Consider the following 25978-nt stretch of genomic DNA (forward strand, 5'->3'; position numbering starts at 1 on the left):
TAACTAGATCTTATCTATAGCAGCACATTTGAGTTGTGACTCAACCGAACAAATACGATAAGGCTACAAACTACGATTCAATTTATTTCTGTATATAGAACGAGGACTAACTATAATGAGGAGCCGCTCATAGCGGGATAGATCATTTGTAAAATTCGCGACGACAGCAGTTATCTTTACTAGGAATTTTCTGTTTCAGCTTTTGTTTTTTTATAAAAGCGGCTTTGCTATGCCAAACATCACAGATGCATACATGATAAAATAAACAACGAGCTTGCGATATATCCTTTATGAATCCGTTATAAGATTTTGCATGTTACTTCTTTATTTCGTAAAAAAGTCTTTACAGAGGTAAACGATGAAAAGGCAATATGACTTTGTAAACGGTGGCAAGACTTATTTATCCACAGCGTCATCGCAAGTTCCTTTAGCAAGCACATTGGTGGCCAGAGACTTTAATGGTAGCAAGGAAATTGCAAACCAACCAGTCGGCTTTTAACTTTTCGAAGAATACCATTGGCACATGATCGGAAAAGTAAGCTGACATTCCTCATTCGCAATGCGCGTTCTTCACGACCTCACAACGATTTTGCATTTAACGCGTGACTTACAGCATCACAGTTCTCGATATATCGTTTTCTTTTTAGGAGGTTATAATGTTTCGAGTAAGACTGATATAATATTTATGAAGAATTATCGCATGTCATTCGCAAATGGCTTGCAATCCATTTATTGTTTTATTTGTTATTAGTTTGAATCTATACTCCATCGTGTATGTAGCTGATTAAAAATGAGTTTTTAAACTTCATATATAGGTGCCATGCTATGTGACGATTTTACTCAAACAAGGTAGCCCATCGAACAACCTTACTTTGTGTGCTAATGAAAGCACACGAGTGAGGTGGAGCTGGATTTGAGTTATAAACATCTATTTAGTTAGCAATCGCCATGTAAGTTTACATAATTAACGAAAATGTGAAGAATTTGGACTCGCAGAGGCAGTCTATTTGTCTTCCATACGTTTTATTATGATTTGTAATTACAGGGGCTAACGTGCGGTGGTCCTTTTATGCATCTACAGCGTACATGTCTTAGGCGATACAACTAAAGTACGTAAAAATAGTTTGTGCTGAGGCCATCTTGACACCACATACAAGAATAATTTCATTGCGTTCAAACTTTCAATACCCTATGTGCAACACGAATCTTCGATTCAGTTACAGAAATACTATACTGCTTCGGTTGTTATTGAATGATGTTACCAGTAAATCTCCTTAAGAAGATTAATCTTGGCTAGACAGAACAAACCAATACTTCACTTTATTTTTAACTATGTCCAGATGTAAGCGCATTAACCCTCTCTGACCCACGACCGCTTAGGGGTCACTACAATGCCGAAAATCGGCGTTGTAATTTCATCGACCACTTCATTATCGACAAATTACATTCGGATATTCTTCAGATATGTCCGACAGATAATTCTATGAATTCTATGAATCAACTGTGGACAACGAACATATCTTACACTGTCCTTTGAGCCAATAGCTAGTGATATATGAAAAAAAGTAATTTTTTTCTATAAATGATCCAGATTATAGTAAATAAGTTCTTTTCTATATCACCAGTCCGGCCAGGCGGAGAATACCAACGTCATAATCACAAAACGGAAAAGATAATGTTAAATTAAGATCTGATATATTTACTCCAGAAGCGCTTGTGAGTATGTGCATTACAATAAAATTATTCCGTAGTTCAGCGGTGTAACTATGACGCTACTCCGAAATATTTAAAATCGCCAATATATATATACTGGAAAATAATCCAGGTATCAATCGGATGTCTACACACAGCTGTTTGAAAGCTGTGTTGCTAATTGTTGCCGTTGGGCGCGAATAAAATTAAAAGCAGCATTTTTGGGAAGTTGATCAGTATTTCAACGAGACGTTATCATAGTCTGCGCGATAAGTCCTTTCTAGAGATCATGCAAAGCGATTATGCACATTGGATGGGTTGATATGTCACGAAACCCAAGTTGTTTCTATTTCGCTTGACACTTACTTTTACCTTATTAGCTTAAGTAATTTATATGATTTTCGATAACAAGTAGAAGTCTATGCAGGGTACTTTAAGTGACCGCAACCCTTGGTTAAGAATCGTAATTCGAGTTTCACGTTGATGTTGTTAACTGTCACAGGCAAGCTAGACATAACCATATGCCGTCAAAAAACCATCTTTCTAAACCGTCTCCACGCAATTATGCACTGCTACTAAAAAGACTTCACAATTTGTGCGAATAAAGTTATTTTGAGTACATTCATTTTAGTTGGAACCAGGTTATCCTTGGGAATATCAGTTTTCTAGGCTGCAGAAGCGCTGTAATATATCCATGTTTCATACATGGCTTGTATCGATAAAAAAAACCCGGTTTTGTTTTGTTTTTGTAATACCAAAATTGAGTATTAAACGTGCTTAAGTTGTGAACAACTGTAACAACGATCTTTCGAACATTGACCTTCAACAAAGTTTTTATCCTAATTTTTGCTTTCAATTTTCAATTCTTATTCGAGTGACGCTAAAATCTCACGTCCTCTATATATTACGCGCGCTTATTCGATAACATGCAAGAAGTATTTAGTAGGACCTTGCAATAATGTTTTTTTTTAAAACCATCCTGTCGAGATGTATAGAAAGTATTTGTACTTTACGGACCATATCTAATTTAATAAATTAATTTAACCTAGATATGATAAGCTGTTTGAGCCGAAAGATAAGAGTTATTCAGTGTTACGCTCAATACTATCTTTGTCCTTTAAAGCTTTATTTGAATGTTCTATATGTACCTGTAGCGCGTCACAGAACGTCCTTATGAGTGAAAATTATACAGTTCTGTGGATCGTAGATACAAGATCGTAGGACGCCTGTTAGTATACTCCAGTTTCAATATCGTTAGCTTCCAAAAGGTTTACAAAACTATCTGACGAATCTCAAGCATCTATTACTCAAACATTCTTGTACTTCGAAATCGGATGAAAAAGATGAACATATTGGGAAAAGCAACAGAAAGAGGTTCATGATTGTAATAGCCTAAAAGATGTACAGAATTCAATAGACCGAAGTAACACGGTGATTTATCAATATATTCGATAGGCTTCGTCATCGCCTGTGTTTTAGCCTTCAATTGTCGCAGTTCTTCATTGATACCAGCTGAAGCTAATTAGTAGTTGTTATAGTGTGGAAACATTCTAATAATGCATGTAGATGGTCAACCTAGTAGGTAGGCTACGGATATTCGAATTGCATATTAGCATTCATAGTAGCTCTTAGGCAACTCGAATTTGCCTTGAAGAATTAAAAGCAAATTTGGCATATTTTTCACAATTTTCCAAATATTTCCAGAGGTTCCGGATATTACTTTTGAAGAAAATTAGTTAATTATGCTCATGTTAAACAAAAATAAGCCTTCGCATCTCTTGGATGGTGACCAACACCAACATGCCACTCTACTTATATTAAATCTGCTATAAGTAACAAGCTCTTTGCGATGGTGCTGTCTTCTTCCTTACAACCGTTGATGTAACCCCACAAACCCTTGAGGCACTATTTAACAGTAAAGATGCCGATTGACGATACAGATAACCTAAAATTGCAAGCTGTCACAGAACTTGGTATCAGCTGTTATGTTATGAATACTAAACTGTTCTTTTCTTTTATGCCTCTATGGGATATTCTTTGGAGCCTCGAACGAGTTGAGTAACACAGAGAATTATTGATCGGTGTAATGTAGCTAGCACATATATATAATAACACACCACATATATGTACAAACAGAGTACAAAACGTAAGTAAACATATAGGGGCATAATATTATATAACTTGCTATACCAACTTCTATCAATATATATTTAGACAGGCATTGTTATGAAAGTTTAAACATCTTATTGAAAAAAGATAAAGGAAAAAGCATGAACGATGTGAAAACCGATTTAAGCTTCTGAGTGTATAAAGACAGGTGAAAAACAGCTAATAACGCTCTCACACATAAATTTAATGTTCACCTATGAGACATATCCGCTTTAAAAGATTATCAGTAAATTATAAGCATTTCGTAATCTCGAGATCTTTTCAAAATATGAGTGCAGCATACTGCCCACATTGACAGTCCCAAAGACGTATTATTAAAGGCACATATTGAATCAATTTAGTATACGCAGCTAAGGTTATTTTATACATTGTTTTTCCGATTTCTTGTTGAGAGAATTGAAAGAGACATTATGCAGGCTGACCGTGTGGTTGAGCCTGATAAACTTACATTAAAATTTTGTTACCATTTTAGTTGAGAATTTAAATAGATGAGCAAATATATACCAAATAATGGCTATACAGTTGAACATAATAGACTTGAAGGATTATTTAGCTAACAATTAAAATACGAGCAATCGGTGCATTTCCCAAGGTTGTGACGGAATTATTGCAATGCATGCTTATTAGTTCATTGCTTTAACAATCATGAGGAAATATTTCGTAACTTATAGACGCAAGATAACTACCTAGAAAACAAGTGCGCAAAATACATCATTTACCTACGACAGTTTCAATGGTTAGTATCGTATAACGCTGCACATGATTCATTGTAGAGCGCCAAAGCGTATTTCATTATATTAACAGAACCGCACATCATTGCAAGTGCTAAATGTTGTAGTTAATATTTGTGAGCAATTTCATATCATGTCTTGTTAAAAAAATTGACAAGTATTTTCTCCTTAAGTCGCGTGGTAGCGTTATTAGAGTTACTCTTGATATTATCTGCGTAACTGCATTGACTTCCCCCCGCTAATTGCGCTTTTCATGCCGTACATAAGGGAAACTAATACAAAGTTCCAAAATTATAGCGGTTAGGGTACGTAGTTAAGTAAGCAGCGGAAAATTCAAAGTCATTTACTCGTTTCCAAACTTTTACGTAAATGCATCGAAATATAACCATTGCCAATGGTGTTGGTGATGATGATGGCACTGCTGCTCCGCTTCTTTGATGGGCGCTTCAGTGCAAAACGATCAAATCTAACAGAGTCTTATATAACAACTGTTGCAATTATCGCCAGGCTATATTCTAAACATAGTAGCGTACATACGCCAATAAACACACATTCTTGCATCATAATATTGCTTGGATGCGGTTACTACGGTAGTGATTTCATTTTTGATCAACTCACCAGGAAACAGTGCGACGAAGTTCTGGCTTTTTTAGGCAAGACTGATCCATCGTATAAATTGCTATCGATGTTTTAATAGGCAAATCAACCATATGTGTTTTCTACATAAAATTTTCAAGCTAGAGTCAGTTCTACATGCTTCCGTCACTTACAACAAAATGCGGTACGCATTAATCGATTTAGCGTGTTTCATACAAATGCCGTTAGTGCATTAATAAAAACGACGAAAACGATAAAAGTTCCGATTGATGTTAATAAAAAGAAGCAAACTATCAATTAAATTACAACATTCCGGAGATTCTCGACTTTACTTGTTTTTAGAATGTTTTCCTGTATTTTTAAAACGGGGTGTTGGGTAACATGAATAGTTGAGCAGTACGGCAACAAGACGCTATAAATCTTTATCAAATTCCCTTTAATTTGCTATCTTGCAAACAGTTTTCTATTACGCCCTTTATTATTAGCTGTCACATCTTAATATCGTAAGGACGTAACTTAAAACACTCAGACGTTTATTTGAGGCAATTTGGTACCCCAGCAGTAAATACAGCATTCCCTATTTTTGCTAATAAGTAAGCAAGTATTTCACAGGTACTTACATCATTAAATTGTCTTTAACGATAAAAACGAAGCCAGTTAGAGCGTGTCGCTCCTTGAATAAGCGGGACAATAAAATTCTGTATGATATGTCTAATGCTATTTTTTGAGAATATTTACCAGTTATTACAACGACTTGTCTTTCCTGTGTTGAACAACTTGAGGTCGGGGCTGGTGTTTGGACTGAGGAACTTAGAACGATGACTCTGACTGGATATGGTGCTCGGGTAAACTGAACCTGCTAAACCAAACTTTTCAGTGAAAGTATTTATATACTATCAATAACTTGAATTTTACATAGAAAAACTTTTCATTCTTAACTCGTCAAATGGAAGTATTTTCGCTACTCTCACATACCGGGCTGGTCTCACACAAGTTTAGAAAAAATAATAAACAACATTGATCCAAGATGTCAAAGTACATATTATGTCATCGTGTGTTTCGATGTGCTTTCTATTGCACAAAAATCCTGTGAGAGCCAAGATATTGTTGCTCTTTGAGGCACAACGTTGAGTGTTCAAATAGAACTAACATATAGTTTACCAGACTTCCGTATGTATGTAATTAGTATAATCGTAACGATTTCTTGACGCTTAGCGTACATAGTTTTAACAAACATGTTGCATAGGTAAATTTTTTTTAGTGCAACTTGGAACATAGGAACTATTTTGCATACTGGGAGTTTTAGGTGGTTTAGCATGAGCAATATGCTACGGCAAATTGAGATAGACGGTTGTCAGAATGCACTCGGTAAGTAGAAATATTTCTCAAAGCTGATCTTGACGTGGGTAACAACAGCATCGCCTTTTTGGCCAAGAGAGAAGAAAGGGTACTTATTTTGAAAGGTCCTCCCACGGTGCTATTGTTAACGTGTTGATTATTGTCGGGGACAATTAAGCGACGTTGCTTTGCTGGTCAAGAAATGACCGTTGCGTCTGTATAGGCAAAGACAATAACAAAGGCATGCCTGACCGTTCCTACACTCGTTTCTATGAGAGAATACGTTGGTTCGTTGTAGTCGCGGTATCGCTAGCCGTATGTCTCATGGTTTTCACACATCTCAACTGTATTCAGCCAAAGGATCTACATCTATCGTTCGCAAAACGAAGTTGAGGCAGTAAAACTCGGTGGCATTGTTTACATCAACTCTCGCATTTGAGCCATCTACCAACATCTAGTGAGCAGCTGAGGGGAGAAATAACGAGTATCCCTTAACCTAACCCCTAAGAATGAGCTACAGAGAAAAGCGAGGACGGAGAAAAAGGGGAGTGCCTGAGAGGACGATGAGATGCGGACAAAACATTTCTCAATTTGACATGCATCCCCGATTTCGCTCTGTTTCCTCTTTCCGTCTCTCTCTTTTCTCGTTCTAAATTGCTCTCCCTGCCCTTAGATTAAAGGGGCTAGCTATGAGGGCAGAAAAAATTCGCTAGTTAGAGCGGCCAGGGACCATGAAACTCTGAGAGCAGATTTTTCTACCCGAAAATCCCACCTAAAATTTTGCAGGAGTGACTAACCAGTTTTTCAGACGCTGTCTATGCCGATTGCACTTATGCTGGAGAAGATGCAAATTCGACAATCCGAAAAATTCTCAGAGATGTTTTAGTCCTGGACCTATCCAGTCGTCCACCTGTAACATCGGCTTCACTAAACGAAGTCGACGAGCTGACCGATGACGGTCACCACACATTTGTCGAAATCAGCAAAAACTTTTAAGATAAAGAGTGGGCGTTGTGGGCAGTTCCCAAGCGACAGCGGCAGAAGTAGCAGCGTTATTTTTAATTAGTATACAATAGCCATCCTTTTGATAGACTCGAAAGGGTCACGAAGACGGAGGATATATAAAAAAAATTTAAATATTTTATTTAATGCTTATTAACGAACAATAAAGCAATCATCAGAATGCTCGCATCACAATTATGAATTTAACTTTATATTTTAAAGGCTAGTGTACCTGAATTTCAACTTGCAATTGATTTAAAACTTTGCAGCACAAGTATAGATCCCTCAAGGCCCTTAATAATAGTTTGTATTCTTTCATTGAAACAAAGACGTTCGAAACAGAATCACGACTGACTCTGATTCATATATTAATTCACAAATTAAACTAAATACAATCAAATAGCGTGTACCCCTAGAGTTATATATCATTATGACACTACATCTCTCTTCGCGACGTGTGTGCTGTTTAGCTATTTCTTGAACATTAAGATAATGGCAGGTTACCGCTATTCTGACTTACTGTGCCATACGGCGTCGTTGAAACACTTAACATGCTTGGAGTCTGATTTCGTATTTTTTTTGAGATGCTTTATTGGGTTTTCTCTCATTTCTTTGTCAGTACAACGTGGTGGCAGGTAAAGTGACACTTCTGAACACGACGCGCTGAAGTAGAACTCTATTTCAGACATAGATATTCTGAAAATTTCAAAAAAATCAAGCACTATTTGCACGAACACGTGTAGGCGGCAAATTTCAGCTAATCTAAGGCACTGAAATAGCAATGAACTAATTGTCACCAATCCTCTGCTCTCAACATAAGCGACAATAACAATAATTTCCAATCGGATGCTATGGACTAAGTGACCATTTTTCTGGCTCGTCTACAGCTATGCGACCTTCATGAAAATAATTGTGAACTACAAAGCAGGTAATGTTGCCTTGACAAAACGAACGAAGGCAAGACAAGACAACCGTGATAACCGAGATGGTATCACCAAACAATGCTCAACTGTTCTCAATGACTCTGGTACAAAACAACGAACGATAGAATAACAAAAGAACTGATAACCGAAGATGTATTGTATATTAAAGGCGATATCAATAATGGCAGGCGTTTAATGCAGTATATGATATTCCCATATATCTGTTGTTAGCACTTGTCATTTTATCGACGCATACTCACGTGTGTGTATAGACAAAACAGACAGAAACCTCTGGTATGTACGCGAGCGTTTTAGGCAATTCTTGATATTCTCGATGCTATTTGAAGGTGCTATTAAAGGGGTGTTTAGCTAATTTCTTCAATTTCATTCGCTAAATGCGAATTATTTAATGTATTGATTAATTCAAAGCCAGGTGAAACAATCTTAAATTATAGCTACACTCAGGTGATCTTTCCTAGAGGTGGAGTATAATACCTATGTGCCGCGACAAATACTTATATTATTGTGTATCTTTTTGTTTTTTATATTTAATACTTTCAATTATTATCTTCCGATAGATACATTTTTAGAGTCACCTGCATTTAGGTATAGCATCAAAGACTTACTCCCATTAGGAGCCCAAGCGGAGTGAGTTTTACTGGACTTATTTGTAGTTTCTCTAACATATCTATAAAATGGCATGTCAACTGTATAATCAGCTATTAAGCTAAATAATAATACACTATTTTCCTTGATTCTTTAGTTTCCCTTCATTTTCTAGTTGCGAACGCTCAAATTTGAGTTAGCGTGGCAGCGAGCTCGCTAGTTATAATTACTATTGCCATGCGTTAAAAGAGATGCGCATTAGTCATCCAAGCCACGCCGTTGTGTAGTGGTACTATTAAAACATTAACCTGTCTACACTTAGAGTTCAAACTTCGACTCGATTTAACACTTAATATTTATTGAACCTAGGTACGCTGAAGTCCGATAAATATAACTAGAATACTATAAAACCGAACTGTTAAAATGTCTAAAGTCGTTGCTGGCGCCTCATCATCGAGGGAACTTAGCGTCATTTCATTTCGGCAAGATAAAGAAATATATGTGAAAATTTATAACTCGTATTTACCCTCAACAGTTTCATACTTTGGTATTGCACTCAGTTTTTATTAGTAAACGTGGCAATTGTTAGTGTCACGCACATTATGTATTATATATGTATGTTCATATGTCTGTTCTACTAGTATAGCGCGTTAATCAGTATCATAGTATAGAGTCTGTATACGCAGTATGCAGGGATGATAGTCTGAATGGTTTACGGCCCTCAGAAAAATAGTTCACTATCAGGGAATAGTTAACTGATTTGTTCCTTTGCAGAAGCAGTATTAAACACTACTTTTGCTCTTTCAACCTCACTAGCTTCAATACGTCCAGATCTTAGATTAGACGGTGTCCTGGCCAATGACTTCGACCTTTACAGTACATATTGTTAATGAAACAGAGATTTCGACTCATAAGACACATTACACGGAGCCATTATTGATCTATTAACAAAATTAAAGGATTATGGAATCATATTACCGGTGTCTTATTACCTGGACTTACACAAAACAGTTGTTCCGAATACTCGTATCAGCACCGTCATTGTCATTGAACAACATAATGACCGAAAAGTAGGCTTAAATAGAACATCGATAACAAAAAATATGATGTTATTATCTTTCATAGTTCTCTTATGAATTTTGACAGTCAATTACGACTGTTTCTGATCTCTGTTTTGAGTGATGTAGTGTACAACTTATACTTCACCTTGCTGCTGCATATCATCACCAACTCAGATGAAAATCAAAACGCGTTGTATTATTACAGATTTTTGATTGGTTTTGATACATGGAACATGGCATTGTATATGTCCGTCTTTTCAACGCAATATACTATATAAGTTACTACATATTCTTCATTTAACCGTACATATTATTCACCATACTTTACAAACTTTTTTCTTTTCAAAACAAAAAACAAGAGCTTCTTGATCTGATTGCTTTTAATAATTTTGCTTGGCGTACACAAAGAGAGAGAGATAATAGAGCAAAAGTTACCTAACTTAAATCCGTATAACATTGAAATTAGTGTAATTCCAAAAATAGAAACCATAAACTTTTAGGTTGTAGATTCAATTTTTTTTGTCTTCTCATAACATAAATGGCTGTATTCAAAATATTAAGTCGGCTTCGTTATCTTATCGTAGTGCTTTACCTACTTTAAACATCCTAGGACTAAATGATAAGAAGCCCAGCGTGTATGCTGTGACAGTATTCGGCTGTAGTACATCGAATAATCATAACGATGGACAAAAACACACACTTTTTATACCGTTTCATTCCCTTTGAGTAGGTAACCATTAAATACATTAAAAATATTAATTCTACCAACTGTTTCAGATGTTCTAATGTCGCTTTTTAAGAGGTTGCTGCGCAACACTATTGCAATAACCCATTCGGAATAAATAATCGTTCTTGTCTAATGCGACGGCAACTATCGACAACGATCATTTGCAACGTTGTGTCATCGCCAGTTCGGGGACCTTCGAGCCGTGGCAAGGCAACTGAATCAGCCGAGGCAATTACAATAAATCAAGCCGAAAAAGAACACACCCTGCTCAACTTCAGAATGGGAAAAAGAGAAGAGAAAATCGGAAAAAATAGATCATCTGATACAGAACATGATTGAAAAAAAAAACAGAAAATTGTACCTGTGGCGAATCGCTTTGACTTCCAAGCAACATATCTGTCTGATTGTATAAAGCGGCATAGCATTCGCATGATAATAATAATAAACAAAAGTAGGATAAACATAACGAAGGAAATCAAAAGCTAAATGTTAATTAAATTCAATCTAATAATACATTCGTCTTTTAAGGGCATAAACTTAAGGGCAATGTAAGAATGAAACCAAATACTCTGGTTTTTACATTCTTGCTATAGGCAATTTTACGTAAAATATATCTTTTTTTATCATCTAGGCATTCAGGTTCTACCGTTCTAAAATATCTTTCCATCGCTGATCATTATCTTATACTTATTAACTATGGCTACCAAACATACATTAAGACATTCACCCGATCTATGCACCTTTTACTACAGTAATTTACAAAACAAAACCCATAAAAATGCAAGCGAATTGACTAATAATAAGCCTACGAGCTAAGTTCTGGGGAGAGCTAACATTACTGTCTACTATTTTGGTCTAGCTTTGTTAATAGCATTAACATTGAGAGGGTTCTGTATAATTATTATATTATAGGTGACCCTCTGTTGTGCTAGTAGCGTGGGAGTCACCACTAAATGTGACGTTTTGCCCGGCACACCATTTTTGCTTGCAGATGCGATGCTTGCCTCAGTACGTCGGTTACTAAAGGCTGATGTGCACAAATTCTAATCATACAAGGGCTTGTAAAAAATGTAAATGTACATAAAAGTACGGCAACTATGGCCAGCCAGTTTTGGGAAGCTTTAAATAACCATTGACGTCGATTAAAGCGCGTACCTGTAATTTGTAACAGGTTATATAAATAAAGACCAAAAATTATCTTCAAAAAAACATCGACCAAGGGGCGTCCCACCAAATCACCAGTATTAATTTGCTATGTGTGTAAATTTATCAGTTGGTTTTTCTAGTTACATTTTAAATAAAATCTATATAGCTCTATATTTAAAATAATATTTAAAAACATGTATTTGTTTCAACCCTCGAATAATATGGACAAGTTAGAGAACGAAAATGGTCTTTTCAAAAAACTTAGAATAAGAAGTGTGTACTGCAGGAATATTTGCAGTTGTTAATGAGGACAAAAATATTGTTATATTAGGGATATTGATACTAAGCTATTGGGTGACTTAAGCTCTAACTAAATTGGGTTTCACAAGTGGCGCTAGCCATTCAATCTAGATACCTTCTTCCTGTGTGCTTATAAATAATGTAAACTGCTTTATTTTGTACAGAAAAGGAGCTTAGATAAATAAGTACTACCTTTATGCTCGTTTGCCTGACTGAGTGGCAAAAGGGTATGTTTCTAGATTGGGTTTAAAGCAAAAAAGGGACTGAGAAATTTGGGTCACCCGGTTGTCACGCATTCAAGATGTAATGCGATGACTAGATAAACTAGGCGAAAGGTGGTGCCGCTGAGCGGAGTGATGTGATCAGCAAAACAAGCGGGACAGCGAAGGGTGCCTCGCTAAAGGGTGGGCGGCCAACTAGCCTCATATTCCTGCATTATGTCGACCGAATATCCAAGAACTTGCAGGGAACAGGCATAGGAACTAACCTGGGGGAGAACATAGATGAGTTCTGTTGAAATACCCACTATACTATCAGACGCACCATTATCAAGCCCTGTTCCACTATGTGACCATTTCGCCAGTTTCAATGGGGCAGAGGCGAGCAGGCGTTGGCCATGGGTCGAAAAGCTCGCAAGATGGGAAAACCGGTTTAGGACTCGTTCGCCGCTACAGCAGTTACAGCGAGAGTAGTAGCAACAACATTAGAACACATCTGCTGATCCGCTATACATATCCCAGCGAAAATTTGATGGCGTTTGAAACCAGCAAAGAAAGGCGCAGATATTTCAGAAGAATTCGACCAAAATAGAGAAAAAAAACTACGGCTCTAGATAGCCGCTGCGTATGATATATATTAAGTATTCTAATATATAACATTCGGAGATACCAGACTTGTCACAGGCCGTTATTATTTTGTACCACATGTACAGTTTTTCTTTTCATACATTAAATTAAAATAATATGCAATGAGTATATTCCATGCTATATATAGGGAATCCACTACAGAAAGCTTTATAACTAATACCGATAGGTTTTACTGTCATCAGAAGATAGATTCTATTCATTTGTAACCAGCGTGTCCTTTTTAACTAGAGCTGGATTAATAGAGGCCCCACGTGGGACAAATAAATATTTCAATTTTATGTATGGTATTGCAGCGTTGAAGCGTGACTCTAAACGCCTTTGTGACACAGTAAAAATATTTATAGTACGACGAATGCAAACAAATCAGGCAAGCTTATTTAGACATTTGAAGCATAAAACCTATATTTAACTAAGTAATACATTTTGATGCTAAAGCATTGGCATTTAGACAGCTGGCCTTCGACGTGAAGCGAAAAATGTCTGAGGTTGATTTCAAAGCTGTTTAGATAGAGTTAGATCACTATTTTATGTAGCCGATAAGTTTGATAGGCAGACAAATAAGTATTACATCTTCATAGAGGCGTGGCAACAAGAACGTACCACTTATCTCCACTCCTTTAAATAAGATAAGTAACTTGACGTTCCGATGCTTTTTGGTTAAATCTCTGCACGATTCGACGAACATACGGAAGATACAATAGGGACTTCAACCCAGCCCGTAGGGTCGACAATTATCGACGCTCGTAATCACTAACAATAATGTTATGAATCGGTTTAGACCCGCTTCAACTAAGCGCATAGTTTCAAATCAGTGAGGCGGAGATCAAATACACAATTTACCTGCAAGAACAAAATGAAACAAAACAAGAAGAATAAAACATTATTAATAGGTGTCATGATTATGATAGACAAATAGATTGTATTATATAGTTACAAAACTTTGAGAAGACCTTCTTAAATTACACATGTAGCTTTGTATATGTTAAAAAACAGATTTTATTAAAAAAAAACCTTGTAGTAACAATCGAGAATGAAGTGTTCCTCAAAATTAACATGCTATTTAATAGCTACTAAACAAATTAAGAACCCACCAACAGAGTGATAAACAAAGTAACACAAATGGATTTTATTCAAAAGAGTCAGTACTAACACACCACAAGCGTGCAGTACAAACTTTACTTACAAAGTCAACGTGAAACTTTGAAACAAAGTAGTTTATAATTTCTCTAATCAATCGCGTTAAAAGTTTAAAATCATATTATATTATTACTTTTAGATTTAGTGTAACTATACTACCATATATTGCCTCGTTTTATACAAAATGTCTTTTAACGTACAGATCTATCTAGAATGCGTTGGAAAGCAAAATAGCGTTTAAGGTGTTATTAATTTTTTTTGATGATAAAAGTTTGCAAGTTCCTTGTTGTTCATAGGTCAGAAATTATATACATGAACTATGTGTATACAATATTGTTTGCTCTAGTTGCCTTATAACGGCACAATTTTGACCCGAGACTAATGCTCGAAAGGTTAGCATTTTCCTGTTAAGCGTCATTCCAGATTAAGTATTGTGGATTAGTTAGTAGAACTAATACAACTGAGACGCATTACAACAACACTGATGGACAGACAATTATAACTCCTCTATACTAACAGAATCTTTTCAAGAATATGTTATTCAAGGGGTTCAGAACGTTTCCAGCGCACCAAAAAATCATGCGTCCAGTTATGCCCCCGTACTTCCTGTACACATATTTCTTACAAATTATGGAGATAGAGCCTATACGGTAACCTAGGCAGCGAACACGGCACAATAGCGCTTTACGGTCAGTGTATATCCGACAATTGCGCGATACCGGTGACGACTGTCACGCGACACTTTATTCTGCTATATATGCCACAACAATGCTAATTTTTTCAAATTTCAAATCATGCAGTTTTGCAAGATTGTTGGATATGTTAAACATACAATTAAAGGCCTATATATCCATTGCTTCTTTGTGTAGTACATTTTTGATAGAGAGACACTTTACCTCTATGTTTGAAGACTTTATCAATTACTGCATATTAAGTATGAAAAGTCTTTTCCTATAAAATGCTATCTATTACTATGAAAAGTGGTAGGTATAGCAAAAACTGTTATCTAGCTACGCCTAAAATCGCTCAACATAGATTTGTCTTCTTTTGCAACAGGCATTTAGCATCAATGTTACATTGGCAATGTAACAAGACTGCAAGGCGCTTAATGTTTGTGTGACAGCGAAAATGTTCCGATGTCATCGGCCGTGTATCAGTGTCCTGTGCAAGTGCGGCCGCTTATACCTATTTTTTTGATCATCGGATAGAAATTTCTGCTTCACCACGGCAGTAACTCCACCACACCTTGCTTTTGATAGAAGGTTTAACCTTTGCATAAAAAACAATAATAGATAAAAATTGCGTGGGACTATGTATGACATACTACATCTCCAATAATTTCTCAGTATGCCTAATATAGTACAGCAGTGACACGAAATAGTCAACGAACTGTTTCCACTTGAAACAACATTGCGTTGGCGGCCACTCCTAACGTGGGGCCCAATTCTATATTTGTCGTTGTTGTAAGCAGACAGCAGACACCTATTTAAAGACGCGACCAAAAACCCCGATCACCCAAGTCAAAATCGGAAATAACAGCATCGGCATGAGCCCCAAAAAAGGAAGATCTACAATATAATTCGAATATTAATCAGACAATAAAACTTTTCTGTTGCTAGCTACTTCGGGGCCCATCAGCTTTCCTGTTGATGCTTTCGCAAGCACGGATGGCATCCAGTGTTATTTAGGTCTTCAGTCAGGCGGTTATCCATAGCAGCCTCTGATAACGAATACAGCTTATGGGTGCTGGCGCTGTCCACTCCATGCTAATCAGTGTAGCAATCCCTACACCAGTTCGAGCGGTCATCCGACATATATACTCATAGGGATCTCGTTGAAGCACATTAATATATCCATGTGACTTCTACCTGTCGCTTCAGCGAACGGTGGGTTCTGTCTGTGCAGTGGGTCCGAGTGGAGCGTTTTTGGAAAGATGATCCCTTGCTCGCTATGACAGGTAGTTGGCAGATTGTCTCTCCTTGTTGGCGTTTTGCTGCTGTCCGAGACATATTGCTGCGATGTGAAGGTGTCCTCCGAATAAGTCAGAAGATGCCATCGAGATGGGCATTTTAGACCAAAAATTCCACTGTTAAATTTGCTATGCGGATCCTAAAATACAGGCGAAAAAAGACAGAACAGACGTTTCAGGGGGGTATTCCGATAGAGGATCGGGCTGCTATTAAAGGATGCGTTTTAGTCCAGAAGCTGCGTAGAGTTCTTTACAAAAATGGTTCTTATTTTAAAAGGAGAAATACAATCCAACGGCTAGTTTGAGATTTTATTACTTATTTTGGTCTTCGTTAAGTACTAATTAGGACATATATACGCCACCTCATCGATGTACGTACCGGTATAGGAGGGATTCCGCAAAACTAAATTGCTAAATTAAAAAAAAACTTTTATTTTAGCGTATAATTTAATAATATTTTATCTTCACTTTAATAGTAATTATGGTTTCTCCAGAATCATTAGAAAGCTGAGGTCAAAAATTAAGCTAACTTTTCACCGTTTTGGTTCACGCTCTTTTTAAAGAAACATTGCATGTTTTATTCAAATATAACAGACTTGCTGAGATACGAAAGATTAACATTGGGAGTAAGGGTGGGATTTGAAGCATCAAACGGAGGAGTTAGTCGCCTTCTCTGTTAGCTAAAAGCAATATTTAATGACGCTTTGCCTAATGTTTTATAAAAAGTTCCCTGGATATTTAGTATGCCTTCACCAAAGACCTTTTGAAGAGTACGATCTTTTTGCGAGAACTATACGTATTTACATTTCCAAGGCACTACCATGCGCCACTTAATTTCTAAACCACATAATTATAATGCTGAATGTTGTGGCAAGTAAATACATTCGTATAAAATATTAAGTTTGTTGGACTCGAGAAATTTCGGACGAGCATGACTACTAAATCTGAAAAACGACGTGAAGAGGCAAAATGTTGGCTCCATTTTGTTGTAATGTTTCTACTATAATACATTTAGTATACATCAACAACAACCTCTAAAAGTAAATGAAGTAATCAGAAGTAGTAATTATATACTCTAACCATAACCATTTTTGAATATTATTAGATTTTTCATTCGATTGAAGCAACGTCGCGTTAAAAGTTGGATAGGAATGAAACACTATGTGATGGACCAAAAGAATTTAACATATCGATTATTTTTGTTTAAGGTGTATTTATTAATGATAATAACTGCGTTGAAGTTTATTTTTGTTTTTCCTACAACTATTCCTTTTACTTGTCAACTGGAGTAGTCCAAGAGATAGAGATGTTGACATCATTGGCTTAGATTTGGTTGTGATAATGATTAGAAACAAAATGATTGAAATGTTTCAGTACTTAGAGATAGTGCTGAATGTGTTGCCTTCTAAATGGAAATACTTTAAAAGATCGAAGGATCCACTTTCGAATGGTTCCTGTTTATTTACAAGTACGATTGGTGCTATCTCTAACAAAAAACTAAACCGTATGACCAAGAAATAAGTTTTCGAAAGCGGTTGCTCTTTCTTGAGCAATAAGCCTTATAATAATATATTTGAAGGAACTCAGCAGAAATAATTCCTCGGAACCATAGTCCCTAGATTGAATTGATCTTAGAACTTTTGCCAGTTGTATGCGCAGCATATTTATTATTTATCAAAGATTCGATGATTCCAGATGGCCTATTTTTGCCCTGTGCTCACGGGTGTCGATCTAGCACCACGGACGACAAACCACGTTGGATTTCCAACTTTTTGGATACAAGCGAACGAAAGTATTACATCAACGACACGAATACTCTGTAATAGAAAAGCTCGCAACTTCTTTAGGCGCAACTTAATAGACGACAGCGACTTTAAACAGGTGGACAGGAACGTCACATTTTCGAAATGTAACAAAACGTTTGTCTTCCAACATGTTATGATTAGTCTTTGCCGCTATTCACATTTTTCGAAAGCAGCATTTCAAAATACTAAGTGTTTAGTTGACCACACAACGCTTAGAGTGTGAAATTGCAGCAAACATCACTAAAAGCATCCCTCCTACAAATCCACGATATAAATCAGCCACTATAAATCCGAAAATCTACGCAAAAGCAAATCAAGCTGATCAAAAATAATTTGATCAAAACGTGCGCCGGTCACGTCAGTGCTGTACAAATATAGCCTACTGGCCTAGTACTAAATATTGAATATGCGTGTATATTGAGAATACTATGAATTGGATAAAACGTATTGAATCCCGTTTTAAAAACATTCATATCGTGGTGCTATGGTTTGCGCCGCACTTTATCGGGAAACTGGGGTCTGCTTATGAAACAGCTCACTTGCTTTTTTGTTTTAATTTAGTCTTTTGTATTATAGTTATATACTACGAGAGTACACTTGAACTTTCACACATTTTAGCTGGGTTATGTATTCTTTCCAAAGCGTACACAAAAAAACTATATCATTCCACATATTTCGATGATCCTTGTTCCGGGTGACTTAATGCGTTTGTTAAACGCTTGCATTGCCAAAATGAGAATTCGGCCATGGAGACACGCAATGTCACAACTCTGAGGTCTATTGATAAGCACTGGTATCTGGCCCAAAATTATATCATTAAGGCTACACACACCTCTGTCTATGAAATATGTATTTCTTTTACAATAATATAAAGTAGCCACTAATTAGAGCTCATAATAAGTCCGACTGGATTAATGTCTTATTGAAAATTGCCAGTCATAGCCTACTGTCGGTAAAGACAGGTGAATATACATATATGCATAGGTATTTGCTTCACACTAAACCTTTTTTTTTCCTATATTTCAGTGGTGCGTCATTTCCTTGCCAATCGTAGGCTCGTTAGCTAGACTCCTAATGCATTGTCGTTGTCGTCGTTGATGTCATCGTGTGCTAAGAAAAGAGCGCAGAACCTATGAACCCATATCCGATCTCTGATCAAACGAATAGGCGAGTGACTTCGTTTTTATCGGTCTTCGGACGTATCTCGACGTCTTACTGTATCAAGAAAAAGCTCGCCTAGCGATAAGTTATCAGCCGGTAGCGACCGACCCAGCTAAAGCCGAGATCTGATGCGTTTCGCGGCAGCACCGAAATAACAGCTAAAAATAACAGAACGTCAAAAGGCAGGACACATATCGACTCTGGTTTCACTTGGTGCTATAACTTTTCGGTTCAATTTCCTACTTCGATGCTGAAGTGTGTTTCGGTTAGACAAACCTACAGACTTTAGCATCAGACAGGGAAACGATTCGCAATAGAAGGGTTCGGTAATACACAAATCGCGTAACACGATTTACTTTATAGTTTTTGGCAGCAGTGCGCCTGAATGACTATTTTACCTTTATCCAGCAGCATGACTTTTAGCTCATCGAAATTTAACTATAGACGGCATAAAAACACAGCACTTTATGAGACAAAATTTCAACTGCCAAAGAATCATTAAATCCTCGCAGAAGAACGAAGCACTAACTTTAGCCATACCAATTTAATGTACACATGTAGGTGGATGAAAATTTATCACATGTCTATAACAGATGCTTTACGATTCTAAACTTCCTGTCACTTATATAATCTCTAGCATATGAGATGTGATTCCCGCGTTTGCGAATACTTACTCATTTTATCACATAATTTACTTTTGTCTTTATAACAGTATATATAGATGTCTGCTTGCTGTGTGGATAATATAAATAATCCACAGAGTCATTAAAAACATTCCAGATTGTTACCATGGCTCACTTGTATTAAAATCGTAGGTAAGTAACATTTATAATATACAATGTACTTCTTTAGTGGAAGTATATAGAGAGATGACCAGCTGAGAACGAAACGACGACTACTGTAGTTGCAGACCCTGACAAGAGCGTTTTTTGTGTGCCACTTAATTTTGAATAAATCAAGCGCATATTTGAAATAAACAACGTGTAAAAGAACTTCATGATTCTTCTTACGCGGTGTCGCTACTCTGCCTATTGGTCTCTAATTTTTCTTACGCATGAAGGTTGCCACTGGTAACGCTTTGCGGGTCATATTTATATATATAAAAGACATGGCCAAACTTAAGCTTGACTTTGGACAAGATTGGTATTTAATAGGGAGTAACATTATACCTGTTATCAGGGGAACATGCCAAACATAGGCAATGATACTTTGTTTGTATACATGAAAGAATATACAGAGAATTACAAGAAACTCAGTAACTTCTCTTAATTTCACACATGGAGCGCTTTGTTTTATATTACGATTCAATGAGCTTTCGCATCCAACAATGGCAGCTATTTTATTTTTTAATTCCCATGGTTCTAACGGAAATTAATACTTGTAGGTCTAAATAATTTCTGAAGAGCCATTTCCAAGAGTGGTAGCTCGCTCTAGTCGAATCATTTATGATCTAGCAGTTTATAAGTTCGATAAATTGATAAGCACTTTATAGTCTGTAGAAAAATAGCATGCAAAACATTAGGTCATTAGAGAAATCAAGATGATCTTTGAAAAAGACGTAATGATAAATGAATCCTCTTATCTGTTTCGTTTTCTGGTATTTAGCTCGTTTTTATAGAAAAACAACAATAGACATGCTGTAGTTTGTAACTATACCGGGATCTGTCCTGAAGGCGACCCACTTATAAATATTTCAGGGTTTTATTCGTTATTCATTTGGTATTTTTGTTGAGAGTTCCGCCTGGATGGCATGCGACAGTAAGATACTTATTAGATATTAGATTTACTAACACCTATAATATGAAAGCTCATATAGTGTGCCTTATCGTACCTTCATATTAATCTTATTTGACAAAATACATGGTTCATACATTTATTAATCATTCTCGAATGCACATTAGAATAAGCGAGAATAAAAATTTTGTTTTGTTTAAAAAGCAGGGGTTGGCACCTTTCGAATTTTTGCATACGTTAGGTTGGAAGTACTGGAAGTATAAAAGGATAAACTATTGCATATACTGAAACCTACAAGATATGGACCTCTCGGAAAATATTTTGTAAAGGGTTGAATGGGTAAATTTGACGGTGCGTTTGGCAACGTAGTAAAATAATGTGCTAATTAACTGTAAATATCTCTGCATACAATTCTATAGCACTTATTCATCTATTCCTACAATACGAGTTTTAAACTTTGAATAAATATTTTTCGATCAGGTGTTTCCGTTTATGGTCATCACTACGAATCGGTAATATATCAGTTATTTTAATTGCAGGCTGTTTTATGCGATATGTTGTTCGCGCCAGATGAATGTCTGTTTAGGCTTTTCAAAATTCAGTTAATATTGAAAAATCGACAGTTTAATGTACCGAACTCGTAACTCCGAATTCAATATATTGAACTGATGAAAACAGACGAAGGGTAATGCATAAATACGTAGTTGGGGCGAGCTGCCTTTCACTTAAATACTGCCTTTTTTTAATTAATGCTTGAAATACCTGGTTATATTATTTTTATTTTCTTTCACGACTCTTACACATATTATTAAAAAATATTAGTTGAACAAACTATTTGATAAGACGCTCAGTAGATTTGCTCCAATTAAGCGTTTTTGATTATACATGAAGAGAAAATATGTCGAAATTAGCGCGCTGCCGGTTTTTCATGCTTAGCTGCCACCAATCAATTTCTACTGACCAAATTAGCTTTCCTTACCTAGTACAGTCAAGGAAACATTTGTTTGCTGGAGATATGACGCTTGCACACCCGTTTCGTGAAATGCCTTCACGACCCCTATGCCAACACTTACGAAGTGCGCGCTTGACAAACGGCCACAAACGGTGACGGCCGGCATCGTTCCTGAGCATCAACAGCCCATATCACAAGTTGCATGCAGATTGAAGTCTCATCGGTGTCCTTCAACAGGGATATATTTGAAGAGAAAAATCGGGATGCTGTTGTCGAGAGCGTGAGCTTTGCTGGTTCAATTTTTGGCGATAATGCTATCACAGGGCTAAGTTTGTTCGATAGAATCTAATCTACATATTGTTTCACCCACTCTCTATCGAAATATTTTTCAGCAGTTAAATTCTCTCTATGCCGACGCACACACCTTTATTAGATTCCAAGAGTGAAGACAGGTTAACTGATGATACTGATGAAACCATATGTAGCAACGAAGATTGAAACAAAAAAGCCTTTGTCCAACACATTAACCGCACTGCGCACATGTATCCAAGGGAGTGATAAGCCAATTTCGGGCACTGAGTTTTGAGTTTAAGAACTCTGAAGGCCCTATGAGATTAAAGAACGACGAAATAGCACCTTCGTTGTTGGTTGTTATTGAAGCGAAACTGATACCTTCTGTTGTCACAAATTTCCTTAAGTCACACTTAATGTTTGTCCCTTTATTATCACTCTTCTGTTTCTATGAAAATTAATAAATGTGAGGTCGTAAGTCTTAGTATGTATTGTCCGGATATTAAAGATACAGTTATAAAGAAAACTGACTAAGTTTAAGTAATTATTTAGCAATTCTTCAATGGCTGAACTGTTACTATCAGTTGACTCCAATGGCTCATGCAATTGCGGTATCTGCAGCTTTGTGAGACGTTTGCATCGAGCGCGCTCCTCAACCTACCGAAGACAACTGAAGCTGAAGAGATATAGCTAGCGATGGAACGCTTCATAGTACCACCACCGCCACTGTTGTCGTTGTTGCTATTGTTGCTGTCGTCTTCCTTGCTGCTGCTGGTGCTACAGAAGCAGCAGCAGCAGCAGCAGCAACAGCAGCTGCAGGCGCCGACGAGGTGCTCCCGGCGGCCACCAGACGGCGCTACAAGGTGATGGGGCGGGGCTTTGAGTTGGGGGACCACCTATACCAGTAATGTAACACAAGCAATACTTCAGAATGGAGAGCCAATAAAAGATTGTTCACAGCGAGCAAAACGCGACAATGAGAACGAGAGAGAAGACTGAAGCTGAGAGCCTATCGGCCGTTGAAGCCTGGTGCTCGTTACCGTCTCCTTTATAGAACTATGACAGCTTATAAACAATAATACAATATGCATCACATGTATTTCCACTCGCAATAAGCAATGTAGAGCCACATAGTCTGTAAATGAGAAGTGTTGACTTTACGTTTACTGAAGAATCTCTTACTTACTATCTTTTCTTTTTTCTTTCTCCGATGGACGACAGAAAAATAAAGGAAGGCAGGACGGGGGGCGACCACGGCAGCGAAAGAATGGTAAGGGTGGTGATGGCACTATTGCTGCCGTTGTCGCCGCCGTTACCGTTGCTGTTGCCTTGGCCGTTGTTGGTGATGAATGGTAAACGGAAGGTGCAATAGCGACAAGTATTCAATGGTTGTTGGCTGTTGCCATGGCAGAACGGCTATAAAGACATGTTTATCAGAAGCTGCAAAAAACAGCCGACCTGTTTAGCCTAACGTACGACAGATAAACAGATTTTCGAGTCAACGTAAATGACGAAATTCAGGAAAGAAGACGCTGGTGCATTGGTAAAGCAGTAGCCGTAGTTGCTGTTGTTTCAGTGGTCTCACTGCCCCTGACCCGTCAGGAGTGTCTAGGGAGGACGAAAGTGTAATGGGAAAATATAATATGGTGATGTTCGGAGTAATCGAAAATAATGATAATGGTAGTGACAATGGGACTGCTGTTTAGAGGATGGCTTTGTGATTGAGACATCGTCCCACTAACCGATTGATGGGTAGATGGGTCGCCAAAGCGATGCATAAACAAATAGATCCTGATAAAACAAATATCTAGCGAACCTATTCTTTATCAACCAAAGATACGATAAACAAAGAAGTAATTCTGATGACAAATCAGGTAATGATTATGTTTAGATTAGAAGCTGGACTTTGTGGAGGTTCTCAAAGGATTATCGGAATATGAGTAAATAGTTGCTCTTAGTCATTTACTTGTAATGAAGTGACCAAGTATACATGTATTTCCTAACACATTTCGTCAAAGGCGACGTATGAATTTAGTGTAAAAAAATTGAAAACGTCTGTTAGTTGCGGTTTTACTAATGATAGGTTTTCTCGGGTGTACAGATAGCTGACAGTTATATTGACTATCAGGCTGGACGAATTAATTTAAAAAGCCACTAGGAAAAATTTACTAGGAGGTCAGGGCTAAACCCCAAGAGAACTAAAGGTGACTTTCATTTTGAGTCAGGAAATGACGTTGACGAGGTCTGCGAAAGATATAAATAACCACGACTAAGAGAAGTTTCACGTGATGCTATATAAAATAGTTTCATGTCGATTCTTAAACGTAAAATCTTTGCTGTGCTTTGAAACGTCATAAAATAGTATTACTGAGGAAGTTTAGATTTTTATCATTGGCGATGTTTGAGCACATTTTAAGACATAAAATGTGGCCGTTTGTTATTAATAACAGGATACCCCCAGAGAGCAATGAAGAGCCAAGCGAGCATATTTTCATTAAAAGCTTGTATAATTAAACATTTTCTCGTATATATAACATTCGAAGTCTTTATGACGTAGTTTTATGTAAGGATATAACTACTTCCATTGGCGCTCCTAGCTAGATTATATTGCGTAAGCTCGCTTGAAGCTACACATAGACCAAAGCTGGCACAAGCTTTGTTTACAAAATTTTGCTTGAAAAAACCACAATACTTCGATTCATTTAATTTTACTTTTTAAAAAATGTAATAAGACATAAAGTTAAAATTTAGATAGAGACAATAAAATTACTTTATGGATGTGTTTGTTAGTTGTGACTACTACGTTATATTCCCTTGAAGAGACTGGCAGCCTCTGTTTCTGATCCTGCAGGCAAAAAGAAGGCTGAATTAATGATTCCTTTGGAAATCATCGTGATCTTTAGAGAAAAAAAAAGTAGTTGAATTTTTTTCGTGCTTTATTAAACATACTCACGCACGAAATTTGGTAACGTTCTCGTGGCATTGCTAAAATAGATCAATGGATGAGTTAGCCCCAACATTTTTGAATCCGCAACTAATTTCCACAGAAACTTTCATTTGACTTGTCCGAAAGATAATGCATTACAACTTTTTTTAGAGGTCATATACTGCCATGCCATACTTTCTTTATCATCCAGATACCTTTAGAAGAGTCGATTATGGAGACATTAAAGGAACGGAACTGTATCCAGCGAATCGTTTATTACTAGGTAACTAGAACAAATGCTCACCATCTAAGAGTTCTAAACAAATAAATGTTTTGCGGTGTGTTAAAACATTTTTAACACAAAATTAGTAACCAACTCGGGCAGCATAGTTATTCGAGTCTCTATTTCTAGGCCCGGTTTGATTACCTTTTCCATCTGGTTACTTTCAGATATAATATTAAACTTACATTAAACAGTTTTCCGAACTTTTTTTATATAGTATAAGGATCCCAAGAAGGGCCAAAAATGTCATCGACAGCACAGTTAAGGTCCCTGTGTTTTTGGACATGACTGGCATTATTTTCATGTAGCTTTTTTGTGAGGAAGAGGACAAAGCAGTGTTCCTAAAAACTGCTTAGTTATGTCTAGATACTATAGAATTCAACGCCATTCCTATTCGGGTAGTATCCCGTCTTACCAGTCAAGAAGCAACTTGCATTTTTCTTTAGCTTGAGCGCCTCGCAGGTATGAGCTTTTCATGATTTTTTGCCTACTTCTCCTCTTCTTCTTCTCCTCATGACGGCTATAAACGTGCTTACCATCTGCTACGTTTCAAGCCACTGTC

General features: G+C 36.9%; 1 protein-coding gene and 1 long non-coding RNA gene across 4 annotated transcripts in view; one reads left to right on the forward strand and one right to left on the reverse strand.

The window, feature by feature from the left end:
- Nucleotides 1–20257, forward strand: part of LOC111263354 (uncharacterized) — a 37963-nt gene extending 17706 nt beyond the window's left edge. The window contains exon 2 of the long non-coding RNA XR_002682170.2: nucleotides 19096–20257. This is a non-coding gene — a long non-coding RNA (uncharacterized LOC111263354). The remainder of the gene's footprint in view (nucleotides 1–19095) is intronic.
- The window catches only part of grh (grainy head), a 65013-nt gene extending 42160 nt beyond the window's left edge, over nucleotides 1–22853 (reverse strand). For 2 of the 3 annotated variants that reach the window (XM_086969564.1, XM_086969563.1), the window contains exon 1: nucleotides 13759–13988. The gene's annotated coding sequence lies outside the window, so the exon portion shown is untranslated. Of the gene's footprint in view, nucleotides 1–13758; nucleotides 13989–22340 lie in introns of those variants that run through there. The other variant, XM_022838352.2, reaches the window with a different exon arrangement.
- Nucleotides 22854–25978: the final 3125 nt, after the last annotated feature.

This window comes from Varroa jacobsoni, unplaced genomic scaffold (assembly GCF_002532875.2).
Source record: "Varroa jacobsoni isolate VJ856 unplaced genomic scaffold, vjacob_1.0 scaffold_759, whole genome shotgun sequence".
In the NCBI taxonomy this organism is placed as follows: Eukaryota; Metazoa; Arthropoda; class Arachnida; order Mesostigmata; family Varroidae; genus Varroa; species Varroa jacobsoni.